General features: G+C 43.4%; 1 protein-coding gene across 4 annotated transcripts in view; it reads left to right on the top strand.

Moving 5' to 3' along the window:
• The first annotated feature begins 851 nt into the window (after positions 1 to 851).
• Positions 852 to 25,188, top strand: part of BCAR3 (BCAR3 adaptor protein, NSP family member) — a 184,072-nt gene continuing 159,735 nt past the window's right edge. For 3 of the 4 annotated variants that reach the window (XM_016134229.2, XM_036236555.1, XM_036236562.1), the window contains exon 1: positions 852 to 1,063. The gene's annotated coding sequence lies outside the window, so the exon portion shown is untranslated. Of the gene's footprint in view, positions 1,064 to 1,132; positions 1,259 to 25,188 lie in introns of those variants that run through there. The other variant, XM_036236567.1, reaches the window with a different exon arrangement.

Genomic DNA, 25,188 nt, shown 5'->3' with positions numbered 1-25,188 from the left:
TGGGGGGTTCATTATACTATCTTCTCTACATGCTGAAAATTTCTAGTATATAAAATTATAAAAGCAAAAATGCAGTATGTTAATTGAATATTTCTCAACTTGGGACAGTAACAGAATCTGTCTTCTGAAGACATCTCACTCCCCAGACTCCCTGAGATCTACCATTGGATATACTTTTGTAGGATATTGAGTTTCTCTTTTCAAAAGTATTCACTGCAGCCTGATTGCTGATGGAGAAATTTTGTTTGTTGGAAGCTCCTGGCTAGCCGACAGAAATATTTTTCATTAGGCAAGAAAGGAATTTTTAAAATGCCTTTTATTATAAAAGTACTATCTACATACACAGGGTAAAAAGAAAATCCAAAATCTGCCAAAAAAGTAAGGCCCTCCTCCCACCCCAGTTTTCCTCCCCAAAGTCCACTGTTCCAAGTGTGTGTGAATCACTCTAGACATTTTTCAAAGCATATAGAAAAATAAACATGATTTGGACTTTACTGCAAATACTATCTGCTACTTATTTTTTGTTTTTGTTGTTTTTTGTTTTCTGTTTTTTGTGTTTTTTTGCCCAGCAGTATATGGTAGAGACCTTTCATAGCAGCAAATACAGATCCTTTCTCCTTTTTATTTCACTCTATGAAAATAACATGATTTATTTCAGTCCCCAATTGGCAAGCAATTTTTCCCTAGTTATTTCCTCTTTCAGATAATGTTGCAATGCACCTTCTTGTACACACATAGAAAAGGAATTTTGTCGAAAATCTGTATCTCTTAAGAAAACCCCTCCTGCATTCTTGTAGCTCAGGGCAGGAAGCGCACTGGGGAATGAAGCAATCACAGAGCAAAAGGCCTGGATCTGACCACAGTAATTCGCCTGCCGCTGGCAGCCAGAGGCTGGGCGGTCAGGAACGTACCAGCAGCTCGGAGGAGGTGCGGAGACGCCGGGCACGCAGCTCTGAGGCTCCAGCGGACAGCTGCCCCGGGCTGAGGGTGGCGGGTGCGCCCCCGGATCCTTCGTGTATGACCCCACCCCGTGAGAGGTAAAGGGTCGTCATCAAGTCATTAGGTAAGTTCTCTGGCTTTGAAGGAATCTGAGGCTGAAGGATGTTAAACTCAATTAGATTCACCTGGATGCAGCAATTGTTCAGTTGGAGGTTTGTTTAAAGTAAAGACACTAAGATGCTCATGTGGGTTAATGCCTGTGTTGGCCAATAGCTGCTGGGGGCCTAGTGTTGACTCTGAAAGGCGACATGCTGAGTGGGTAAGCAGAGTAAGCTTTTATTTTAGTTTCTTTTTTCTTTTTTTCTTTTAATTTATGTCTTTTCTTTCTTACTCCTTTCTTTAGTTCGTTAGTTCGTTATTGAGTTCTTTATTTCTCTTTCTTCTTGTGCTTTCCTACGGCCGGACTGCCGGACTTCCTTCATTCTTCCTTCCTTCCGTACTTCCTTCCTTCCTTTCTTCTTTATTATTTATTTCGTTCGTTCTGATTTCTTTTTCTTCTTTTTTCTCTCTCTCTGTCTCTCAGTCTCTCTGTCTCTTTCTTTTTTGTAAGTGGTTTGTTTAATTCCCTGGAAGTCCTCTGTGTCAGCGAGGCTCTTCTTTTCTGCCGTGTGGGACTTTATGTAGGCATCTCTTGCCAGAAATGGGAATTTCCTGGCAAGGAAGAGAGGCAATTTGAGTAACCGGGACAAATACATTTTGTTTCACAAAGCTTTTCAGGTGTCATTGAAGATGTGTGAGAACGCAGATAGAAAACTATAGAAAATGCTCTTTAAAAAAGTATTCTCCAGTTGACGGCTTTAGTGAAGCTTTTGCCACCCAATCTCCTGAACTGAATAAGTTCAGGCAGAGGCTCACTAAAGGCAGTTTTGTTAGACCACAGGGAAAGAGTGCGGGAGATGGTCGGCGTCCTAGGCTAGGCTGTGTGGGGCTTTCTTTCCAGGTTGGGCAGTGAATATCAGGGTTCAGAGCAAAATGCACATGACTTGTTTCTCCTCTTTTAAAAAATGCTTAGGGTGCCTGTTATTTCAAAAGTAGATAGAGGTTTATTTGCATAGTCTCTTACTGAAAAGAATATTTTGGAGTGCCCCCTATTGCTCTAACTCCCTTTGTGAAATTTGGGGAGTCAACAATTGTTAGAAGACAGGCATGTGCTTATTTTGAAGAAATTAATTCAACGGACTAGCCTGATGTTTCCATATGGCATTTGGTTTTAGAACAGAGGGTCCCAAAAAGGCATTGCGCTAGAAGGACTTGAGGTGGGGATTCGAGTGAGGAGTGAGGTTGGAGGGTAGTGGGGAAAGGGTTGAATTTTGGGAAAGGGTGGAGCTCCTATGAGTTCACCAGAGGAGATGCAAGAGGGGCTAGTTAGAAGTAGAGGGCTGTTCTGCCAAAGAAAAAAATTAACATCAAGGGAAAATGAGAAAAGAAGAAAAGAGCTACTAGAGACATGTTGCACTGTGGTGGGTGAATGGACTGACATAGGAAGTGCTGGTCAACCTGGGCACAGGACTCTAGACACAGTTTAGTGCTGATTGTCAGGACCAAGGGTCAGAGACTTTCATGAGCAGGGTCCAGGGCAGACTAGTCACCAGGTTTCATGGAGCTGTGGAATAAAATTTTGTCCAGAGACCAAGGGGATTAGATCCCAACTGAGAAAGACCCTGATTCTCTAGGCATTTATCCAAGGAAGATTTCTGTTTGCTGGCCCCCTCCCGTTCCTCTCCCCTGCCCCACCTGCAGGGGTGTCCCGTTTCCCATCACCTGTCCAGTCTCCCTGAACAGCTTTTACATTCCGAACTAGTTCTGTTCCATAGAGAAGCTTTTGTTAAGCATTCATTAGCCTGTAAGATTTTTTTCACCCTAGAAAATTCTCTAAAGCCTTCTGACATTGTCAAGTGTCTCAGTGATTGGGTTGGAACAACTGTGACCTTCAGCTGCCTGAGGATGTGTAATGCCATCCCTGTTCATTGTAGATTCAAACTCAGGGGTCTTTTCAGTTAACAGGAGGAAATACTAGAAAGGGGTGTCGGGTCCTCCTTTCCCGCCTTTGAGGTCTGTAAGCTAAGACCTGTTCTTCCAAGTAAGCTGCTTCTAGTCAATCTCGATTCTAGTCTTTTTAAACAGACCAGTTTCCCAAAGAGGCAGAATAACAAAGTGCCTGGTTTAGGAGCCAGAAAGCCTGGTTTGGCGTTGCTTCCACGCTGATTACCCATGGGCCCTTGGACAACTCCTTCACTGTTTCCCCTTAAGTAAAACTGAAGGGGTTGAATCAAGATGCACAAAGATTTCAATAACATGAAAGGAGGGGCTGAAATTGCCATGATTAAATTTAAAACAAGATTAAAATGAAAACAATTAAAGTTAAAACAAATGTAACTGGGAGAGAGCTATCATTTCTATTCCTATAGAAAAGGTTCACTTGCCCTGAACATGAATTAAGAATGAGCTGTGGCTCAAAACTGCAGGCAGCATCAATAGATGCTCAGCTTCCAGAATAAAGAAGGTTAGAGTCCAACTTTGCTCTTCTCGCGTCTGGCTATGGCATCTCCTGCCTCCAGTCTCACATCTGCCTCCTGTCCTCTCTCCAACTTGCAGTCATAGTGATTGTTTTTAAAATTGAAATTTGATTGTGTCATTCTTCTGCTTATGAGCCTTTGATAGCTCCCTATTGCTCTCAGAACAGTCTCATACTTTGTACCTCACGATCTGGCCCCTGTTGACCTCTCCAGCCTATCTCTTGTCCTCCACTGACCCACAACCCTGACTTAGTAGTTCCAAAACACAAGCAGTTCCCAGAGCTGGTTCTTTTCTCTCTGCCCTCTAGAGTGCATTTCCAACACACACACACACACACACACACACACACACACACACACACACACACCTGTCAGCTTCCCCATCCTCTGGGTTTTCAGAGCCTTCCTGGGCTTGCCCCTATCGTAGCACTTCCCACACCATGTTGCAATTGCTTGAGAGTACTCCCCACCACTCCCATCCCAAGACAGTGAGCCTCTCAAGACAGAGAATTGTTTTTGTTTTGTTTTTTGTACATTCTTAGTATCTGCTATCTTCCTGGTAGGCACTCAGTAAATAGCTGTAGAATCAACAGAAGGCTAGAGGAACAATTGACAAGCCTAAGTACATTCAGGGAAGAGTGATTAAGGATGGTGATGGCTATGGAAATAAGGTTGAATGACAAATAACTGAAGAAGCCTAAACAGTTTAGCCTGGATAAGAGAGCATCAGGACAGACACGGTAAGTCACCTTCACGGTAAGGGTTGCCACAGGAGAGTAGAACATTATTTTCTCTAGCCTCTCCTGAGGTCAGAATTAGACTCTGGTGGGAGCAAGAAGGACATGGTGCAATCTAAGAATCAACTTTAGAGAACACTATGACATGTGTTTAGGAACATTTGGTGGAAGGAGAATGCCTTTGGTGGAAGGGATGGCTTCCTGGGGACCTAAAGAGCTCCCTGACCCTGTAGGCCCCAGCCCCATCCCAGGAATGTGGTTTGAAGGATTTTATGTGTTGGGTAAGGTTTTTGCCCCCAAAATATTGAAACTCCTGAAGGACATGGATTACTAAGATCCACAGGTCCCTGACAGCATTAAAAATCTGTGACTCTCTCATCTATGCCATAATGCAACACAATTCAGAAAATTGAACAGACATTCTCATTTCTGACTTCTCTTCCCAGTTGCTTGAGAGTATTTTACCTATTCCAGATCCACCCGGGATGCCTGGTCCACTTAATCATTCCATTGAGAAAGGAAATAGTATCATGGAGAAGTTATATCATTTTTACTAGTGTTCACAGTAATAATACAAGGCAGAATCATAATAGGAAACAACTCTCAAGTGTAAGGCATTAAAGCAGATGGATTTTCCAGTCTCTTATGGGGGAGCCAAGTTGTCCTTTGAAGTGTCATGTTTCTAACCACTTTGCCTTCGTTCCACATCTGAAGTTCAAGAGCACAATCATGACAGGGTGGCTATGGGGATGGGCTCTGGAACTAGATTGCTGTGTGACCTCAGACAAGGAGCTTAATCTTTCTGTGACTAACTCATTTTTCTCATCTATAAAATGAATGTAATAATAGAATTAACCTTATAGGGTTGTAAGGATAAAATGCAAACACAGTACCTGGATATATTAAGTACTTTATAGTACCTAGTGTTATTAGCACTGTACTGGATGAGGACAGGACTTGGGAATAAAGAAAACTGATTTCTCATTCCAGTGCTAAAGGTGTGGTGCAGTGGTCTTCAACAGTTCTCTGCACAGCCTCAGAAGTTCTTGAGAGCTTCCATTGAGAGCCTAGGCTGGTTGTAAGGAATGCAAGATGACAACCATTGGCATAGAAGAACGAGATGGGGTGTGTGCACCCAGATGGGGCTCATGTGCTGCTGTGGTGGTGCTGAAACAAGTTGTTAGTTCCCCAGAAAACTGAGAGTGGGATGGAGGTTGCACCCATAGCCCCATGTCCTTCCCCACTCCCCCATAATTCCCTGCTTATGGATAATCTTCACACCAAATGGAATTTGGCTAAATTGTTGATAACCTGTTGAATCATTAGTTTCTTTTTCTTCTCAAGACAGGTAATTCTCACCCTCTGATGTGTTCACAGGGATGTCGTCAGGTTACATGCCATCCTTTACGTGTAACACCTCCCCCACCTGATTTCTGCCCAAGGGACACAGTCAGAAAGGGCAACATGTCTTTGACTCTCAGCTCTCACCCAATAGAGTCGCTGGAACTCCAAGCTCCCGGAAGGCACTGCCCAGCTTCTGCCTGACAGAGGCCCAGGGCCCTCACACAGTTTTTAGCAAGCATTCAGGTTTTCCTCAGGTTGGAGTCAGAGCCACACTCTACTCTGTCTCCAGGTGACCTGCATCGGCCGTCACTGCCTCTGCCATTGCTGATGTTGCCATTGCCCTCGGCCTCTCCCCACTGGGAACAGGGCAGGCTCTCCCCTACCACGCTCACAGCTCTTCTGTTAGATGCCTCACAGGGTTCTCTTGCTGTTTCAACTTAGAACTTTTGTCAAGATTGGGATTGATTCCCAGTGGAGTCTGGGCCAAGGGACAGTTGAGACACTCCCTTTCCCCCTTTCCCGCTATTTGACTCAAAAACCTTTTCCTTCCTTTTTACAGGCCTGAACAGTGCAATTCATCACTGTCTCAGGATGAAGGCTAGGCTCCACCAGGGCCCTCCCCAGGGAAGAGGTGAGAGGCGTACTGCCTCTGTCTTCTTTCTTGGTGCTGGAATTTATCTGGCATCCGGCAGCTCAGTTACATTCCCAATACCCTTCTCAGATAACTCTCCTGGTGGCCCTTGAGGTAAGCAGATTTCTCGAGGAAACTCTGCCCACTGGGCTCCCCGAAGGACCCCCAATCTATAGATATGGAAGTGTTTCAGAATTCCTGCACCAGGGGAATTCTCCAAACATGAGAGAATTAGAAAAAAGTTTCCTCTTTATAGATTCATAAAGCAGAAAAAAATCTTAATGATGATTTGGCCCATTCTGGCTCCAAGCAGGGTTAAACTCAAACAATAATCATTTAAACTTAGAAAGCAACACCTCCCAGAAGCCAAAATGTTGAAACACCCCATCACTGGAGTTGGAGGTGGTTTTTTATTTTCCCCGATGGCCACACCAATTCCTTCATGGTGCAGTTTGAGCCCTTTGCCTATTGTTCTGTCCTTACCAGAGGGAAGATGGTAGCCTGCCTTGGCTGATAGCAGTGTAACTTTCTCTGCCTGACTTCTTATTCACCCCCATCACACACACACTCACACATCCCTACACACATATTTAGTTCTAAACAGTAATCACCTGTGTCTGACTTGGCTCTCAGAAGTGAAGAGGAAGCCCTGGGTATGCGATACCATAAATATATTTTCCCTAAGAGATGCTTATGCAGCAATCCAGACATTCTCATTGCTCTGCCTTTTAATTAGTTCAGGGAGTTGCAACCTCACAGTGTGGGTATGCTTGCCAGCTGTGCTTTTTGGGAAGTTATATGGTCTATGCTTGTTCTGCCTCCTCCCTCAGTGTTAGGAAATTACAGAGCTGGCTCTCTTTGCTTGTCTTGGGAGTATGTGCACTACCTTTACCCCACAGAGCCTGGGACACTCCAGGGCCTTTCTGAGCCAGCGCTCAAAGGCCCTTGGGGGCCAGTGTGGTGACACTCGGATCTGACAGCCTGCTGTTCTTGAGTAGGGCCGTAGCAGATGGCCTTTGAGCTAAAAGGGATTGCCTTCATCTATGATGCTCAGTCCCCTTGGGCAACCTACTCAGAATAAGTGCCCACAGGGGACCAGAGGAGGGATTTTATGGTTCAGGGGGAGCCTGCATCTCTCTCATAAAGAGCCCTTGTTCTGGAGGCTCCCAGAGTCCTTATCCTCATGAAAAGAGAGGCCCCAAAGAGCTCTTCCAGACTTTCTTCCTTCAAGGACACCCTCTCTCTACCTCCCCCAGGGCCATGGGATGACTGCATGGCTGAAATCAAATCTGTCATTGCTGCTGACTTTTTAATTTAAACTTTCCTCTGCTACACAGTCCCTTCTTATTTTGTTTATGTGTTCTCGTTCTGAGTGACCAGAACATACTTTCAGCTCTAGTTGTAACTTTTCCACTTTGCCAAGGTTCCGCATATCCCCCTCTTTAAATGGGTGGGTGATGGTGGTTTTCCAAATGTCCTCCCACAGATAACTTTGCCAGCTCAGCTCTCAGCGGCCAGCACCTCTCTCTGATTTGCTCATATGGCCTGTGTATTTTTCTATACCACATTTTTCAGCTGAAAACCACCAGGGTACAATTTTCTTTCTTATCTCATCCCTTGGCATGGATTCCACTGTTGGTTTCCTCCTGTCTGCACACCTGCATTTGGGCAGCTGTTCACATCTCTTCCGCCTCACTGAGTCTTTTGGGCAGGGCCAGCCTCCCTCCTTGAGACTTAGCTTCTTCAGGAGGGCTCCCCTCTGCAAACAAGGTTAATAGTCGCTGCCCCAGATGTTGACTCTAATACTACAACCTTGCATGTAGCCACTTGCTTGCCACTTAGTCCTACATGTCACACTGATTTTCACTGAGCATACCTCAGGGAAGCCGGAAGGGCTCTGGCCCCATGATGTCCCTGTCCCTGAGGGGCCTAGACTAAGGCAGGACATAAACAAAGGGGCTCAGAGCTCCTAGATGAAAGGTGTTCTCCACACCTAGAAATATGTACTTTTATAATCCCTAATTCCGGAAGTTCTGCCTAATTGAAATGTATTGCATGTTATATTTATTTTTCGAAATAGCATGGTAAATCAAACTTTATATGTTTTTTTTTCATTTTTCATTGTTTTCATTTAATTTTTTGAAAAGAGTAACACAGTCACATGGTTCGAAACCCAGAAACTATCAACTCTTGTGCAGCAAAAATTCTTTCTACCAGCTTTGTCCCTCTTCTGCCCAGTTACTACTCTGCCTGGGTAGGCTTTGTGCTTAATTTCTTGTAGATCTTTCTTAGTTCTTTTGGGATCTTCATAGTCTTGTACCAGATTCTAAATGATTCAATTGCTTTAAAAACAATGACTACATGCAGGCTCATTAAATATGAAGGGAGGCCTCCTTCACTCTGTCACATGTTTGCCTTTTAGGATTAAGGTACCTGCTGCTCCCCCACCTTGTGCCTATATAAATTCTATCCCAAGGTCCTTTTCTTTCTCTGTCTATAATATAACCTTTGTTGGACTATAAATTTTAATCTCAGCCATCTTCGTTTAAGTGTCTTTGTTACAATGTCTTGAAGCTTAAAGCAGATTCCATTACTCGGGAGCTTAGCAAATTGGCCCCAGTTAATCAGATAAGCTCTAGAAAAATTCCCTGGAAACCTTCAACAGATGTACTTTAAAAGATCCAGCACAATCGATTTACCAAGACAAGGTTACAGCTGATACCATCAAAATGGAGGAGACCCTATGGTTTTCTAAATAGCCCGAAGAAGACTCTAAGAAGGAGTCAGGACTAAAGTGTGGTCAGGCACACATGCTCAACCTCAGGCTGGGTATGCCCTGAAGCCAGGACTTTCTCTGGACTGAGGTCAGTGGACCAGGTAGCAGGAGTGACCGACATTCCTAGTCAGAAAGAAAATTCATCTGAGTGGATGAACGTTTAGAGAGTCCTGCTGCCTACTTCCTGGGCTTTCTCGCCTCTTAGCATGCATGGAGAGGCAGCTGGCAGCTTGATCGTTATCAGCACCATCTCTGAGACTGCCCAGGGCAGTCACCACCCTACACACACACACACACACACACACACACACACAGACACATGCACATGCTTTTAGTGCCACCGAATACTTTTGTTCCAAATCTTCACTCCTCTGAAGTGCTTTTAATTCACTGACTCATGTGGTTCTGGATAGGTCCGGAGGGGTCACCAGTGCTGTTTGATGGCTCAGCTATAAAGCCAGAACCTCCCCAGAGGTTTCTCTGTGTTTGGCCTGCTGCCCCACATATCTCTGTGACCTGGCACTGCATTTAAAGATGCCGACTGGGTGGTCTTAGCAATATATTTTTGGATACGTCTCCTTGGGCATGGGAAACAAAAATAAAAATAAACAAGGAGCATTTGAGATCTTGCTCCCCAGCACATGTGTCGTCAGTTTGGCTAAAAAACTCTTATAAAAATTCTCGAAAAAAAACAAAAATAAACAAATAGGACTATATCAAACTAAAAAGGCTTTGCATAGCCAAGGAAACCATCAACAAAACAAATAACCTATTGAATAGAGGAAGATATTTACAAATGATGTGTCCAATAAAGGGTCAGTATCAGAGATATATAAAGAATTCATATCACCTAACTCTGAAAAACCAAATAATCCAGTTAGAATATGAGTAGAGGACATGAACAGACATATCTCAAAAAATAAAAATACAGATGGCCAACAGACATATGAAAAGATGTTCAAGGTCACTAATCATCAGAGAAATACAAATCAAAACCACAACGAGATATCACCTCACACTTGTCAAAACGGCTAATCGCAATGAATCGACAAACAAGTGCTGACAAGGGTATGGAAAAAAAGGAATCCTTTATGCGCTGTTGGTTACATTGTAAACTGGCGCAGCCACTGTGGAAAACAGTATGAAGATTCCCCCCAAAATTAAAAATAAAACTGCTGTATGACCCAGTAATTCCATTTCTGGATATGAAGCCAAAGAAAACAAACACTATCTTGGAAAGATATATGCACCTTCGTGTTCACTGCAGCATTATTTATGATAGCTAAGCTATGGGAGTAACTGAGGTACCCATTGATAAATGATAAATACGTAAAGAAGATGTGGTATATATACACAATGGAATATTACTCAGCAGTAAAAAAGAAATGAAATCACAGTTATGTCGGCAAAGTGAATAAGGATGAATCTAAAATGAGGGATCTTGAGTGTTAAGGAGTTTTGACTTTATCCTAAGAGCTACAGAGAGCTATTGAGAAGTAGTATAATTATAGTGCATTGCTTGAGAGGGTGGTATTTGAAGCCTGTTTGCCTGGGTTCAAACTCTGGCTCTGCCACTTATTGGCTATGTGACCTTGGACAGTTTACTTAACCTCTCTGGGTTTCGGTTTCCTGATATGTGAAATGAGAGAAATAACCATTTCATAGAGTTATTGTGAGATTTAAATGAATTTTACATGTAGAGCACTTAGAATGGAGCCTGGCATGCAGTAAACATTCAGTAAGTGTTAGCTATTATAAAAACGTTTGGACAGTTAAATGAGATGATCATATTTGTCTTTTAGAATGAACACTGCAGCATGGAGAACAGACGAAAGAGGGCAAAACAAAAGGCAGAAAGAGCAGGAATGGAGCAGTGATTAGACGAGGGGTGGTGGGAGCCTGCTGTAGGATTGAGGGAGGGCAATAGATCTGAGAGATCCTGAGGAGGAATGGAGAAGGCCAGGAATGTGATGCGGGAGGTAAGGAGAGATGAAGGGAAGACTGCAGCAGGCAGAAGTGACCAGGAAATGCTTCAAGAAAGAAGTGAACCTCAGGCTGGGTCTTCAAGGTATATCTCTGCAGAGCAGGAGGAGGAACACTTTCTGAGTAGTGGAAGCTGTGTAGGAAGAGAACGAGGGTTTTTCAGAGTGTCGGGATTAGTGGGTTTTCAATAAACATTTGTTATTTGATTATTTAAATTTTTAACTGACAGAGCTGGAATGAAAAGTGAAGAGAAACCAATAGGCTTGAACAAGCAAAAATTACTCATAAAGCTCCTGTGCCATTTGGGGCTCCGCATGCTGCTCTTCTAGCACCTACAGAGGCCACTGGGTGGCACAGTCAGGCACTATCCCTGACCTGACCCAGCAGGCTGCTTTCCAACCCCAAGCTGCCCCAGCCCTCCTGGGTGCCCAGATGGGGATGGAGCTGCAATTGCCTCTGGCCAGCGTTGCCAAGGATATTAGCCAAACACTGAAGGGTTAAAATCTCTCTTTCTTTTTCATAAAGGTGGGGGCGAGGGGATGAGAGAGACATTCCTGCCTGCATTGTTCCTGGCTTTTAGTGCCTTCCTGTTGTTATAATGGTTCTTTGTTGGTGGCAAAAACCATTTTTGACTGGGGGGCAACATTTCACCCTTGCCACACTTCAGGAGCTGTTGCTGGCTGTGTCACAGGCCACGGGTTGCATCAGCCTATACTCTGTGAGGTTATTTTCGGAGATAATGACAAGCTGGTGTTATCTCTAATTCTGCATAGCTACGAAGGGGAGAGTATGGTGGGCTGTGTAGCATACATATATTGATGAGTACTCTTGGCTGGGACATGTAGGCCCAGAACATTCTACCACTCAACCAACCAATCACTCTCTCATTCAGCCTGCAGAAGTATTGGCCGTGGCAGAGAGCAGGACTTTTTTCTCATTTTTTTCCTCACACGGCCTCTCCTTGGCCACCACCCACTGCCCCAATTTCCAAATAATGGAAAAATAAAGATGTGGCAATGATGAGCAGAGAGCAGAGAACTGAATTAGACCTGATTAAATGACTCAGAGACCCAAGTTGTTCGTAGAGAAAAGATGAACACACATAAGGTAAAAAGATAAGCAGACATTGCTCCTAGCTCTGGTCAGCATTTCTCAGAACACTTCCCAGATATTTTCCTGGGATCCTCATGCTTTAAAAATGACATACACCAGGAAGCTCAAAGCAGAGTAGGGTTACAATAACCTTTGAGAATCTAGTGAAGTAGCATAGGTTTAGACCATCCTAGAACTAGCTCCCAGTTATGCATTTCTCCTAGACAAATTATTTGGCCATGTTGGACTCTCCACTTAAACTTAAGGCAGATCTTTTGGACTCCATCCCCAAGATGGCCGTCAGTTTGTCTTCTGCAGGCCATGCTCATGCTCATGCTCATGCTCGTTCTTTTCCAATCACTGGTGCAGCTCCCTGGTAACTCTCCTTCTCTTCTCCCCTGGCCCTGTCTCCTAACAGAACAGACCAAGGGGTTATGTGGAGCAGTAGGAACTGGAGGCCACAGCTGCATCCTCCTCTTTCTCTAGTCCCTAGTAGGCATGTGCTGCCCAGTTCTCCACTCAGAACCGAGACACTCATTCTCCTGGCTGCCAAAAGTGTTGTCTGCTGATGGGAGGCAGCTGGGTCCCTCTCTAGGGATTGCCCTCAGCCAAAGGTTATGCCACCACCCCAGGGACGATTGCATCCAGTGACTGAACAATGCAGAGGTACCAAGCTCTAGGCCCTTTGCTTTCATTCGGGATCTCTCTGAAGTGCCAACTCAGCTTCAGAGCTCCCCATGGGACCAGCCAAGGCCTCTGTTACAACTCTACATTTCTCAGCCTTGAGTCCAAGCCTTCCTCTCTCACTGCCTTGCAAGTGTAGTTCCCAAGAGCACTCCCCAGTAAACCACTTGCATGTAAATCTCCATTTCAAAGTCTGTTCTCTGGAACCAACCCATAGCACTTAAAGATAGTGGATAGGAGGGCTTTCAGCTGAGTTCCCAGCAAAAGCAGTCAGTGGGCTGCACTTCATACCAGCAGGAAGGCTGGGTGGTGGGATTAGCAATGTTAGGGGATTCTATGTCCAAGAAGTTGGGAGATCAGTGAAGGAATGCCCCAGGGGAGCAGGAGTTACCTCTGAAGGACACATGCCTTGCTCTCTGTGGCCTGTAAGGGATTGTTTGCTCCCTGTTGAAGGAAAAGGAGAGAAGTGCAGAAGAGTCGTGATGCTTTCTGGAGAGGGTCAGCTTTTTGTCCAACAGTTGTCCGGGCACATGATGCAGCACAATTTTATTCCTTGTTGCCTGGACAGACTTACCTCACAAAGTTATTATTTCCTTCCATCGAAAGTCAGCCTGGGAAATTATGCAGTTAGACCTACCACTGGCTGTCTCAGTAGAGTGAGAGGCAAGTGCAAAAGTAGGGATGAGAGAAAAGAGAAACTGGCAGAAGTTTCTGTATGGCCCCCTCCTCTTGGGGGGAGGAGGGGCTGGAAGGGAGATCTGGCCCACATCTTTGGCCTGGCTTCATCCTGGGGCCCCACAATTTGTGCTCCTTTGGAAAGATTGCTAGATAGCCTCAGTCTGAATGCAAATCCCCTGCCTGTGACAGGAATAGGAGTGAGAGTCTTCCTTTTTGCACCCCACAAGGAACTCAAAGGCACCGTTTCCCCAGAACCCAGAGGCAGACACACTCACCTGCCTGTCAGATTCAGAACAGACACCAACCTCAATGACTTGCTTACCTGTGGGCTAAGTTGGAACCACAGCTAGTGTCAGGAGATCTTCAAGTCCTGCCTCCCTTACCCAGCCCCAGAGAGCCAGTACAGCTCAGCAGCTCTCCCTTACCCATTTCAGGCAGCTCTAGAAGCTTAGAGTGTAAATATTTAGGCTATGCACCCCAGCGTTGAGGGGTAACTTAGACCTAGCTCCTGGCACAGCAGCCACGGGAATGCAAGGGAATTGTTATAAAAGCCATGGGACTCTCTGAGTGCTGTTGGTGCCCAAAGTCATTCCGGTCCTTTCCAGAAGCCACACCTGGGATTCTCCAAGGTATGCTTTATGGTGGAGGGACGATGGGCACAGACATACTTCTGTCCGAATGATACACACCCTCTTAGTTCCCTCGGAATTAACTGAGGAGCTTTTAGTTTCTGTTAACGTTTTTGTTTAAAAATGTTTTTTTTTAAAAAAATGTATAAGAATTTCGATTGATGTTGGAAAATAAGCTCAAGATGCTAACTTGCTTCATTAGGTTCTTTACCCAACCTCCAGAGCCCCCCAGAGAGTAAGAAAAGTGAAACACAAAGTTTACGATGACTCGTATAACATAGGGTGGGTAATGGACTCTCCAGGATGGTTGCTGGGCAGGTTTCTAGCATGTAGTGAAGGAGGGCTCTGTACTAGTTGGAGGTAGTAGGGTTGATTATTAGACCAGCAGTTGGTGTTGCAGAGACAGAGTAGAGGGAAGGCAGTTTTGAGTGTGTACTCCAAGAACAGCTCTGGGTGACTCTTGGCCAGCAATTGTTTTCTAGAAGAGAGATAATTCATGCTACCAAGGGCACTAACACACAAAGAGAGGGGAGCAATTCTGGACACGCAGCTTAATTTGGTCCTTTAAGGTTGCATAAAATTCTAAAATTCTGATTATCAGTTCCATGTATTCTGTTCTCTACAATCCACTCAAACTGGTAGAGTCTCTAGATAGGAGAGCCATGGAGCCCACATGACAGAGGGCATGTTCTCCCCTCTCTCATGTGTCGGAGCCGTTGAACCTCAGCTGCAGGCTGGCTCCTGGCTGTGGGCAGTCCCATTCTGTTCTGTCTGAACCCTGGAGTCAATGTCTGACTCCAGATAGCTGTGATATGGAATATGAAACAAAAAATTAAAATGATACAAAATCCCCATCATCAGATGTCATGTAGGATAATTGTAAATGTTTGTTTCGTATTCCATATGAAACAATTAACTGTTTCCTTCTTTTTGAGCAATATACACACACTCTTTCACCCCAAATCTCTTTTTATATTTATAAACTTCTGACACTTCATCCACATAATGGTGATAAGAATTCTGACTCAGTTTTACCTCTGAGATGTGTCATGTGGGTCGAATGATATCATGTGAGCCCTCTGCAAAGATAAAGTGCTATATAAATGGAAGGCATCCCGATGACCATAATTTCATCATTTGTGTTGATCTGGTTACTCTGCATCTTGCCCTTCATGTTCAGAGAACAAAGGAAGGCTGAACTTTAGAGTTAGGCTCTCAATGATCACTGCGTTGATAAGACCAAAGCTGAAGGAATACAGTAGGATGCAGGCATGTTTTTCCTGGAAGGCTGACTGAGCAGTTCTTCAAATGTTTGCAAGTACAGGGCAGAATTCCACCCAGCCTTCAAACCTCAGGCCAAGATTCAGCATTAACAAAGCCTAAAGTTTCATTTATTTGGCTGTGGGAGTGCTACAATCATCCTTTAAATGGCCATTCAATAAGCACTTTAATTGAGAAACACTTTTACTAAGAGATCAAAAGTCCTTGGCTTTAAATGGCACGTAATGAATAGTAGCCGATGTCACAGTTGGGGCACCACATTCTCACCTGCCAAAAGTGACTCCTTGGATGGAGCATCTTAGTCACTCAGCCAATGCCTGATCTAGGTGTGTAGAGTAGGGGCGTGTGTGCACCCACGTGTATGTGTGTGTGTGTGCGTGCGCGTGCATTGGGAGGAAGGAGCAAAGTTGTGGAAGCATTTTTTTACCCCTCTCCCCTGTGATTTAAGTCACAGTAAAGTTCCCTTATGTCTACATGCAAAAGAACCCAAATGCCAGCCAGTTCTCTAAGTTTAAAGCGTTATACAAATAAATAGCGTTATTACTGAAGAGATCAACTTAATATAGGGCACGATGTGATTCATGTATCATCTTTAAGATGTCAGCTAGAGAGGTGAAGTTCATAGTGATAAATGTATGGCCACAGCTATAGCTGGCACCCCTTTCTTTTCCTAAACTAACAACAAGTGGACAAAACCTTGCAAGAGTCAAAAGACAAGAGTCCCTCGGCTTTGTTCCTTTTTTAAAGGCAGTCAGTCTACTGCCACGTAGTCCCTCTTCTAGATGAAAGGGTAGAGGAGGCTCCTTTGTTAGTTAAGTGGAGTATAGGGTTCTGTGTATAGTAGGTTCCCATCCTGCCCTCTCTGGACTCACAAGCAGTTCTCAGCCTTTCCCCCCTGAGGCACAAGACAGAAGACGCTCAAGAGTGTAACACCACATGCCATTCACAAAGCTCAGACTGCCCCTCCCAACTCTTTTCCCTGTGTTAGAACAAGTGAGAACAGTATTGTGCATATGACCATGAATCCTCTCTTATTTCAAATCTTTGGCACTTCCTATTATTGATATCAAATTACTTGTGACACACCTCACAACCAATTGACACCTAATGGTATACCTGAAAGTACTGAGAACACATATCTTTATCTGCAAGTGAGGGCAGGAATTTGTCTATGTTTCTCTATATCCAGTGCCCGGCACATGGTAGAAGATCAATGCTGACTTGAATTGGTGGCTGTAGCCTGAGGAGAATCCTTCCACATCTCTATAATTGAGCCCTGGGGTCCTTCAAAGCCCAAGAGTGCTAGTTGGTTAGTCGTGACCCTTTGAGAAGCATTACCAGCTCGTGACAGAGGACGAGCTGTGTACTCTGTGGAAGATTTCACTCCTTTTGGACAGATGAGCAAACTCTCTTCACACTCTGTCATAGTGACAGTTTTAAGTGGAAGAGTTCGTGCCTGCTTTCCTTCATGTCTGCCTTTAAAGAGGGTGGCTTCTTGCTAGCAAAAGGTTTGGGCTTGGTGAGGACTGGACAAATGAGCAGGTGGTACAGCTCAGAGAAAACTAACTGTGAAAAGCCAAAGTAGATCTTAAGTGCATGGCAAAAAGGTGCATTTTGAGCATTGTTCCTAAAGACATTCAAAGACATCTGGATCCTTTGCATAGAGCTACAGATTCAGGAAGAGTCTGGGTACCAGGGCCAAAGCTGGCATGGATTTTCATTCCTAGGTGGGGAACTCCTTCCCAGGACAGCAGCCTGAGCCACACATCCTGTGTAGGAGCAGGCAGGAGGCTGGCAGCCCACAAGAGCTGGCTGAGAGCACCTGTATGTGGAGAACCTTCTCAATAATTTGTCACGGGTGTACTATTGGCTCTGGGGGCCAAGAACAAATAGGTCACACAGTATGTTTTTGAGTTTAAGATGTTTGAATGAGTTACTCTGTGAATGATTTGTTATTTTCTCCCTGCAGCTCAGGAAAAAAGCTAGATCTGATGGGTTTGGCCTCTGAGGCAAAGCTGAGCTTCTGAGACGAAGCTGCATGGCTGCTCAGCCTTAGGGAGAGTCGAAAGGGCCGCAGGGCCTGAAACCTCCCTGGTGACACCAGGACAGCTTGAAGAGACCAGGTTAGAAAAAAGAAGAGGTTTCATTTAATCTGTCGAAAGAAGGGCACTGGAAGTGGTGAATGGAGAAAGAGAGGAGCTAGAAAACCAAATAGTCTTAGCATGCAGGAAAGGCCCTTGGACTGCAAGTCCAAAGGTGTGTGTTGACAGCTAGGCTGTCACCCACTACCTGAGGGAGGACTCAGCTTTAGTTTAGGGGTGGGCTTCGCAATCTGGCCAAACCAGGTGTCAGTCTGGGGTCCTGCCACTTAGTCCACCTGGGACGCAAGTAAATCATTAGTCCCTCTGATCATCAATTTCCTCGCTGTGTTATGGGAAGGTCATGACTTCCTCACTGGGTTCTTTCTGGTAAGGGAAAAGTAAGGTAAATATGTGCAGTGTTTGCTGTTGTACCTGGCACAGAACACAGAACAAGTACAGTGCTTGGTGTTGTTCCTATGGTCACTGTGATCATCGTTACCCAGTGTGACTGTTTTTTATACCATCGCTACGTAACACAGTACAAATTTAGTTGCAAAGAAACAACCCTTTTATTGTGCTCATGGATTATGTGGGTCAGAAAATCGGAAAGGGCACAGCAGGGATGGCTTGTCTCTGTTCCTTGACATCTGGAACATCGACTGGGAAGGTTCAAAATATGGGGTATTTTGATGGTTTAAAATCTGGGGTCTTCTGAAGGCTCGTTCACTCACATTCTGGTGACTGGCCTTAGAGGGACTTGAAGGTTAGGACTGCCAAGCAGAGGGCCTACACGTAGTCTCTCCACGTGGCTTCTCTACACGTGGTCTCTGGGTAGTTGAACTTCTAACATGGTACCAAGCTCCTTGCAGAGTGAATATCCCAAGAGAACCAGGTGGGAGCTGAATTGCCTTTTCTGACCTGGCCTCAGAAGTTGGCTACATTCTCTTGATTACACGCAAGTCTCTAAAGTTGGCTGCCTATTCAAAGGAAAGGCATTTCTGAATGGGAAGAGTGTTAAGGAATGTATACACCTGATTCAAAACCTCCGTAATCCTCACAGTACCTTTGAGAGATAGGCAGGCAAGTAAACTAACCCCATTTTGCAGATGCGGATACAGGCTCAGGAAGGAATTCTTCATTCCTCTGAACTGCAGGATGAAGAATTTATACAAAATGCCCTCTCTGGTCCCCTTCAGCTCCAAAACACAGTGGTTTTCTATTCCTTCCAAAAGGAGGAAGTCCTGAAATGTTGGCTTTAGTGAAGGGAGCAGTTTGACCAGACCTCTACTGTTTCAACAATTTTCGTGACTTCCTGGGGCAAACTAAATTGCTTCCACTTAGCCCACACCTGGATTCTGAATTCCTTGGTTCAATGCCAACTATTAAAGGAGAGTTGAAAGAATAATCTTCGCTCAATTGGAGTACAAATTCCTTCAACGAGACTAATTCTGGTGCCTCATCTTAAAATAAGGAAATCCTCATTTATCACATATCTTTATGCTGAAACATTTCAACCAAAGCAAAAAATCAAGATCACTTTTAAGCAAATGACTCACTGAGCAAATAAATACCAAGAATAAAGATTTTTATGAGTATACCATAACTAAATTTGGGCAGAGGAATTCACTTTACTCAATACTTGTGTTCCTAATTTGGTGAGTCCAAATTAAACACTTTAATGCTAAGTCTGTTTTAATTGACTTCAGAGTGATACAAGAATGAAGAATTTCCTTATAAAAGACAACTGTAAAAATTTACTTCCTAATTTCAATTTTATAAATTTGGATTTTTAGAAATTAGCTTTTCTTAAAGTGTAGTTAAAGTAGTTAATGTTAGAGTCTGATTTTAGAAAATATTAATTAGTCTTCTATCTATGCAAATGTCCACTTTAAATATTGCATTGACCTAGTTTATTTCTTTTTACTTTATTCGTGATTTATACTTTAAAAAAATACTTGGTAAAGGATGATAAACAAGAGAACCATGAAGGAACATTGATCAAAATTTAAATCCATGCATGTTCTTCTCCAGGGCTTCAAAAGCCATAATGAGATGTTAGTACAAATCCTCACCACCATCCCCACCATTTTGTTGTTGTTGTTGAAGGCATAGTAACACATCTTTGCGATGTACACAATGCTCTGCAGCTAATGCAGATCATCTTTAATTCTAAACTTAATGGTAATTTAAACTTTTTAAGAAGAAAGTTAAGCTGGCATGGTATGATGGTATAGCCACACGAGTACCCAGTTAAGTGTTTATTCAGTACTTTCATTGTATCCAACATTGTGGTGAGTATCATGGGAACAAAAGAAAATAAGGCACCATTCTTACTCTGGTATATCCCAATCTAGCTGGAGGGCTGACACACACACATGTGCCACAGTGAACAAGCCAGCTTCCTACACGACATTATATCAAGCAAGATTATAGTTTCAGGCTTGTGACACTATTGAAAAATTAAGAGGTCATACAAGTGCTATTAATTATATAGCACAGGCAATAAAGGCAAAAGGAGAATTGGTGAAAGAAGAATTAATGTTAATTTCATACATTTACAAAGCTTTTAAAACATTTCAAATTTATTTTATTTATTCCCGACAATATCTCGGCAGTACCTTGAGCCAGGATCATAATTCTTGTTTTATGAATGAGGAAATTGAGGCCCAAGGAGGATGACTGACTTTTATCTCAGGCATCTCATGGACATAAACACAGAAATTCTGACTCCATGTCAGACACTCTTTACCCTGCATGCCACTGACCCCAAATGTGACAGCCTTTTAAAGGGAAAGTTTTCCCAAGAAGAGTTTTGAATTGGGTCTTGAGGAACGGCAGGGGATGGGCGGTCTGCCAAGAATGGGCATTAGAAGAACCTAAGAAGCTAGACTAGAGCCAAAGGACTGACACACATCATGCAGGTGACAGGAAAAAAACAGCTGGGCTGTAGTGGATGCTTTTTATGGGGAAATAATATGGTAGAAGGTTGACTAGGTAGAGGTAGACTGATTACAAGAGGGCTTGATCTCTGAGCCGAAAATGGTACAAAGTCATTGAAGCCCAAAAGTGATATGAAGTATTTTTAACAATATTTAGTTGGACTCAGTCATTTTGGGAGTTCATGGATATACAAAAATAACATTTGGTATGATAAAACAAATTGTACCAAGATGGTCATCAAAGCTTTATCAACACCAATGTGCCAGTCAGTAGTGGTCATGTTAGGTTACGTTAGGCTATGTTAGGTTTGTTTTAATTTTATTTCTTTTCTTCCCTACTTTTCTACATTTTGGGGCAGAAATATTTTCTGGACAAGTAGATGTATGTGAGCATCCTGGGGGACCATTACAGCTAGTCCCCAAGGAGATATGTTCCTGATGTAATTTATTACCAACGATCAACTTCCCTTGGGACTGATTGGCTATGTCTTTATCCTCTACACATTCTATATAATTATTCTGATAGTCAGGACACACACACACACACACACACACACACAATTTAAAGCATAGCACTCTTATAAGTTAATAGCCAATGTGTTATGTAACAATTGAAATAACTCCATATTTGTTTTAGTTTGGAAACGAACCTGCTATTTACTATGAGTCCAAAGATTATTATCAGGAGATTAGTATTATTAATGGCTGAGCAATCACCAGAAGTAAACTAGAGAGACTGGAAAAGGCCAGGCAAGCAGAGGAAAGCACAAAATAATGCACCAGGCATACTTGCGGGAGCAAAAGATGGTGATTACGATGGCCAACAAACATGAAAAGATGCTCAACATTGCTAGCTATTAGCGAAATGCAAATCAAAACCACAATGAGATACCATCTCACACATGTTAGAATAGCTATAATCAACAAAACAAGTAATAACAAATGCTGGAGAGAATGCGGAGAAAAAGGAACCCTCATACACTGCTGATGAGACTGCAAATTGGTATAGTCATTATGGAAAACAGTATGGAGTTCCTCAAAAAACTAAGAATTGATCTACCATATGATCCAGCAATCCCTCTACTGGGTATTTACCCCAAAGACTTGAAAACCCATATCCAAAAAGATATTTTCACACTGATGTTCATAGCAGCATTATTCACAGTGGCCAGGACATGGAGGCAACCAAAGTGTCCTACAATAGATGACTGGCTAAAGAAGCCATGGTATATATGTACAATGGAATATTACTCAGCCATAAGAAGATATGAAATATGGTCATTTGCGACAACATGGACAGATCTCGAGATAATCATGCTAAGTGAAATAAGCCATACACAAAAAATTGAAAATCACATGATATCACTTATATGGGGGATGTAAACCTAAAAGCAACAAATGAACAGGACAAACAGAGACTCATGAACATGGACTATAGACTAGTGGTTACCAGAGGGTAGGGGATGGGGGAGGAGGGAGGAGGTAGATGGGGTAAAGGGAGTCAAATATAGGGGGTAGGGGGAGAATGAAGTGAGTAAAGGGGATCAAATATATGGTATCTGAAAGAAATGACTTTGGATAGTAAACATATAACAGAATATACAGATGTTAAATTATAATGTACACCTGAAAATTATATAATTTTATTACCCAATGTTACCCATTAAATTTAATTTAAAAGAAAAAGATGATGATTACTCTTCATTCTTGCTCAGTCAGTGTTATGGGCAATACTAATTGGGGAAGACACAAGCATTTTAAAAATAATGAATGCAGTAGACTGAATAATAGCCCCCAAAAGATCTCTGGAACTTGTCCATGTTACTTATAGGAAAAGGGTCTTGGCAATCTTTAAGGATCATGAGATGGGCAATAGGGGAGGGCTTTAAATGGAATCACAGTGTCCATATGAAAGGCAGAGGGAGATTTGGCATACACAAAAGAAGAGAAGACAGTGTGACCTCAGGGGCGTGATTGTAGTGATATAGCCATAAGCTAAGGAATGCCAGCAACCACCAAAAGCTAAAGGAGGCAAGGAACAGATCCAGAGGAACACAGCCCTGCCAATGCCTTGATTTTGGATCTGTGAAAATGATTTCAGACCTCAGGCCTCTGGAACATAAGAGAATAGTACATTTGTGTTGTGATAAGCCACCAAGTCTGGGGCAGCCACAGGAAACTAATGCAGTGAAAAACTATAACATCGAAAAGATTCCTCTGGAGGAAAAGTGTGGTATGGAAGGAAGGGTAGATGTGGTGAGGCATGAAGTGATAAAGAAGAGCTGCATATTGAGAATTAGGGAGGATTAGCTGGACCTGGACCTGACTGTGAAGCGTGAAGGCAGTGGTGCACTGGAGCTGGGTCCTGTTGGCTCCCACGATTCACTGTGTCCATCTTTTCCCAACTCTATATTCAGCACCATCATGTTGGTAGCTTGAAGTCAACCATGGTGAAAATATTTACACCACAAAAACTGGCGAACTCTACAAAACAGGGCTTTTCTCCCAGAGAGCCAATCATGTGCTACTGAGTAAAGGGAAGAAGGGATGGGATATGGGTTGGGTTTGGAATCTAGGTCTAGATGAATAGTATTGTTTGTTTATCTCATCCCTTGCATAAATACGTATAAGTCATTTAATAGAAATGTGAACATTGGAAAAATGGTCTAATATTAGGGTAATGAATTCAATGTGAAATTTGGATTTTCTCCTGGTGTTTACTATATTTCCCTTTCTATTATAGTCTACTCTGTCATATATTGGGCCAGGCACAAGAGATACAATAATGCCTTAAGACACAGACCCAGCCTCAGTACAGTTGAGTTGGGAAGACAGACTTACAATAGAATTGGATAAATGCCAGTAAAGATATAAGCATATCTCAAAGAAAATGTGTGGAAAAAATGGGATGGGGACTTCCCAGAGGAGATGACCTTTGCCCAATCTGGTAAACATTTGCTACACATGGAAAATCATGGGGGAAGAGAGAGGTATCATAAATAGTGAGACTTGCAGTGTGACCCAATGGGGAAAGGAGAGAAGGAGAAGTGAATGGTGGTGTATGGATGAGGGGCTGAGAGAGGTTGTGATCAAAGGGGTTACTTACCTCTACAGAAGAGCTTAAAGTTAAATTCGAACGATCATTGAGTGTGGCCAACTCATATCCAGCCTGGACTGGCATTAATGATCAAGGCATCTGACCGAAGGGATAGAGTCAGGTACAGTACTAAGGGCTTCTAGGAGAAAATTATTCTTGGGGATGGGTAGATGACAGAGTTGGAGATCAAGGAAATCAAGACAGATGGAAGAAATAACATGGCAAATAGGATGCCACACTCTGTGAGAAAAGAGTAAAGAAGGAGGTGGGAGCTGGCTGGGGGGTGGGGGTGGGGTGCAAGCTGGAAACTGGAATGGAATTTGAAGACAGTGCAGAAACCAGGCAAGATGGCTAGCCTCAAACAGTGAGAGTTCAGTTGGCTCTGCACTCCATTGAGATGGCAATGCTATCTGTCTACTGCTCAATCCTAACACCTACCTCGGTACCTAACATTCAGTGAGAATTCAATGAATGTGTGCTGAAGAAATAAATGAATGAGCTGGGAAGAAAGGAAAGAAAGGAGACACCTAAGGCTTATTCAAGGGACACTGGATATAGGACTTGAGGAAGCAGGCATTTCTATTCTCTAAAGGTGAAGACCTTTCAATGAACCGCCTAGTTTGGCTCTCGGTCAGCACTACTTATCAAATACTTGATAAGTCATTACTGCTGGCAGGTGGATGAGACTGGAGCAGGCTGAGATCTCCAAAATCATAGTAAGCAAAGGCCCAGAGGTGTAAATTGGTGTGAACGTAGGAAGCACAAGCAGTTAGGTGTGGCTGAAGCATGGTGTATATGGGGCAGTGATGGGAGGTGAAACCTGAGCGCCATGTTAAAGGGTTCAGATGTTATCCTGAAAGTAATGGGGAGCTACTGGAAGATTTTAAGCATGGGAACAACACGATCAAATTTACGTTTGGGAAAGATAACTCTGGAAGCAGTGCAAATTAGATTGAAAGGGATGAAGCAAGAGGCAGGGAAAATTATTAGGAAGCTGTTTCAATAATGCAGACAAGGGCTAATGAGATCCTAAACTAATGTATCGGTGCTGGCACATGGGAGGAGACAAAATCGAGAGATATTTAAGAGAGTTAATCACTGACATGGGGTGAAGATGACAGCAAGGCCTGCAAATGTGATGATGTGATGCTGTGATTCAAGAGAAGGATCTTCATGGAAAGAAAATGGTGGTCCCTATACTGACCAGAGCAATAATGGGTACAGACATCACAGCTTGTACCACTGGACACTGGATGATACTTCTAGAGCCTGGACATAGCAGGATCTGTCTTCACCAGAGTGGAACCCTCCAGTGCATGTTTTTTGAGCCTGGTTCTCCATTTAGAGGTGGGTTTTGGGTGTATCTATTTTCCAGAGCCCAGGTCACATGCCTGCACCCTAGCTGCAAGGGAAGCTGGGAAAATTGAGTATCAAGACTATCTCTGCTTCCCACCTAAACTCTTAAGGTCTAAAAAAAGGCTGTTCAGAGGGGCTGGTCAGCCATGAAGAATAACAAATGTCCTCTAAAAATATGATGAATGTGGAAAACAAAAAAGACCAAGACCAGAACCACAGGGAAAGCCAATCTTTAAGGGATAGTCAGTGAAGAGGTCAAGCAGGAAGAACCAGAAGCTAAAAGGAGATTCAGAAAAGCAAGCAGGTGCAGTGTTGCCGAAGCTTCAGGAACAGAGGCCTTTGAGATGGACTGAACATCCATTGGA

This window comes from Rousettus aegyptiacus, unplaced genomic scaffold (genome assembly GCF_014176215.1).
Source record: "Rousettus aegyptiacus isolate mRouAeg1 unplaced genomic scaffold, mRouAeg1.p scaffold_m13_p_1, whole genome shotgun sequence".
NCBI lineage: Eukaryota > Metazoa > Chordata > Mammalia > Chiroptera > Pteropodidae > Rousettus > Rousettus aegyptiacus.
The sequence above is the reverse complement of the archived record's forward strand: the minus strand, read 5'-3'. Positions and strand labels throughout refer to the sequence as shown.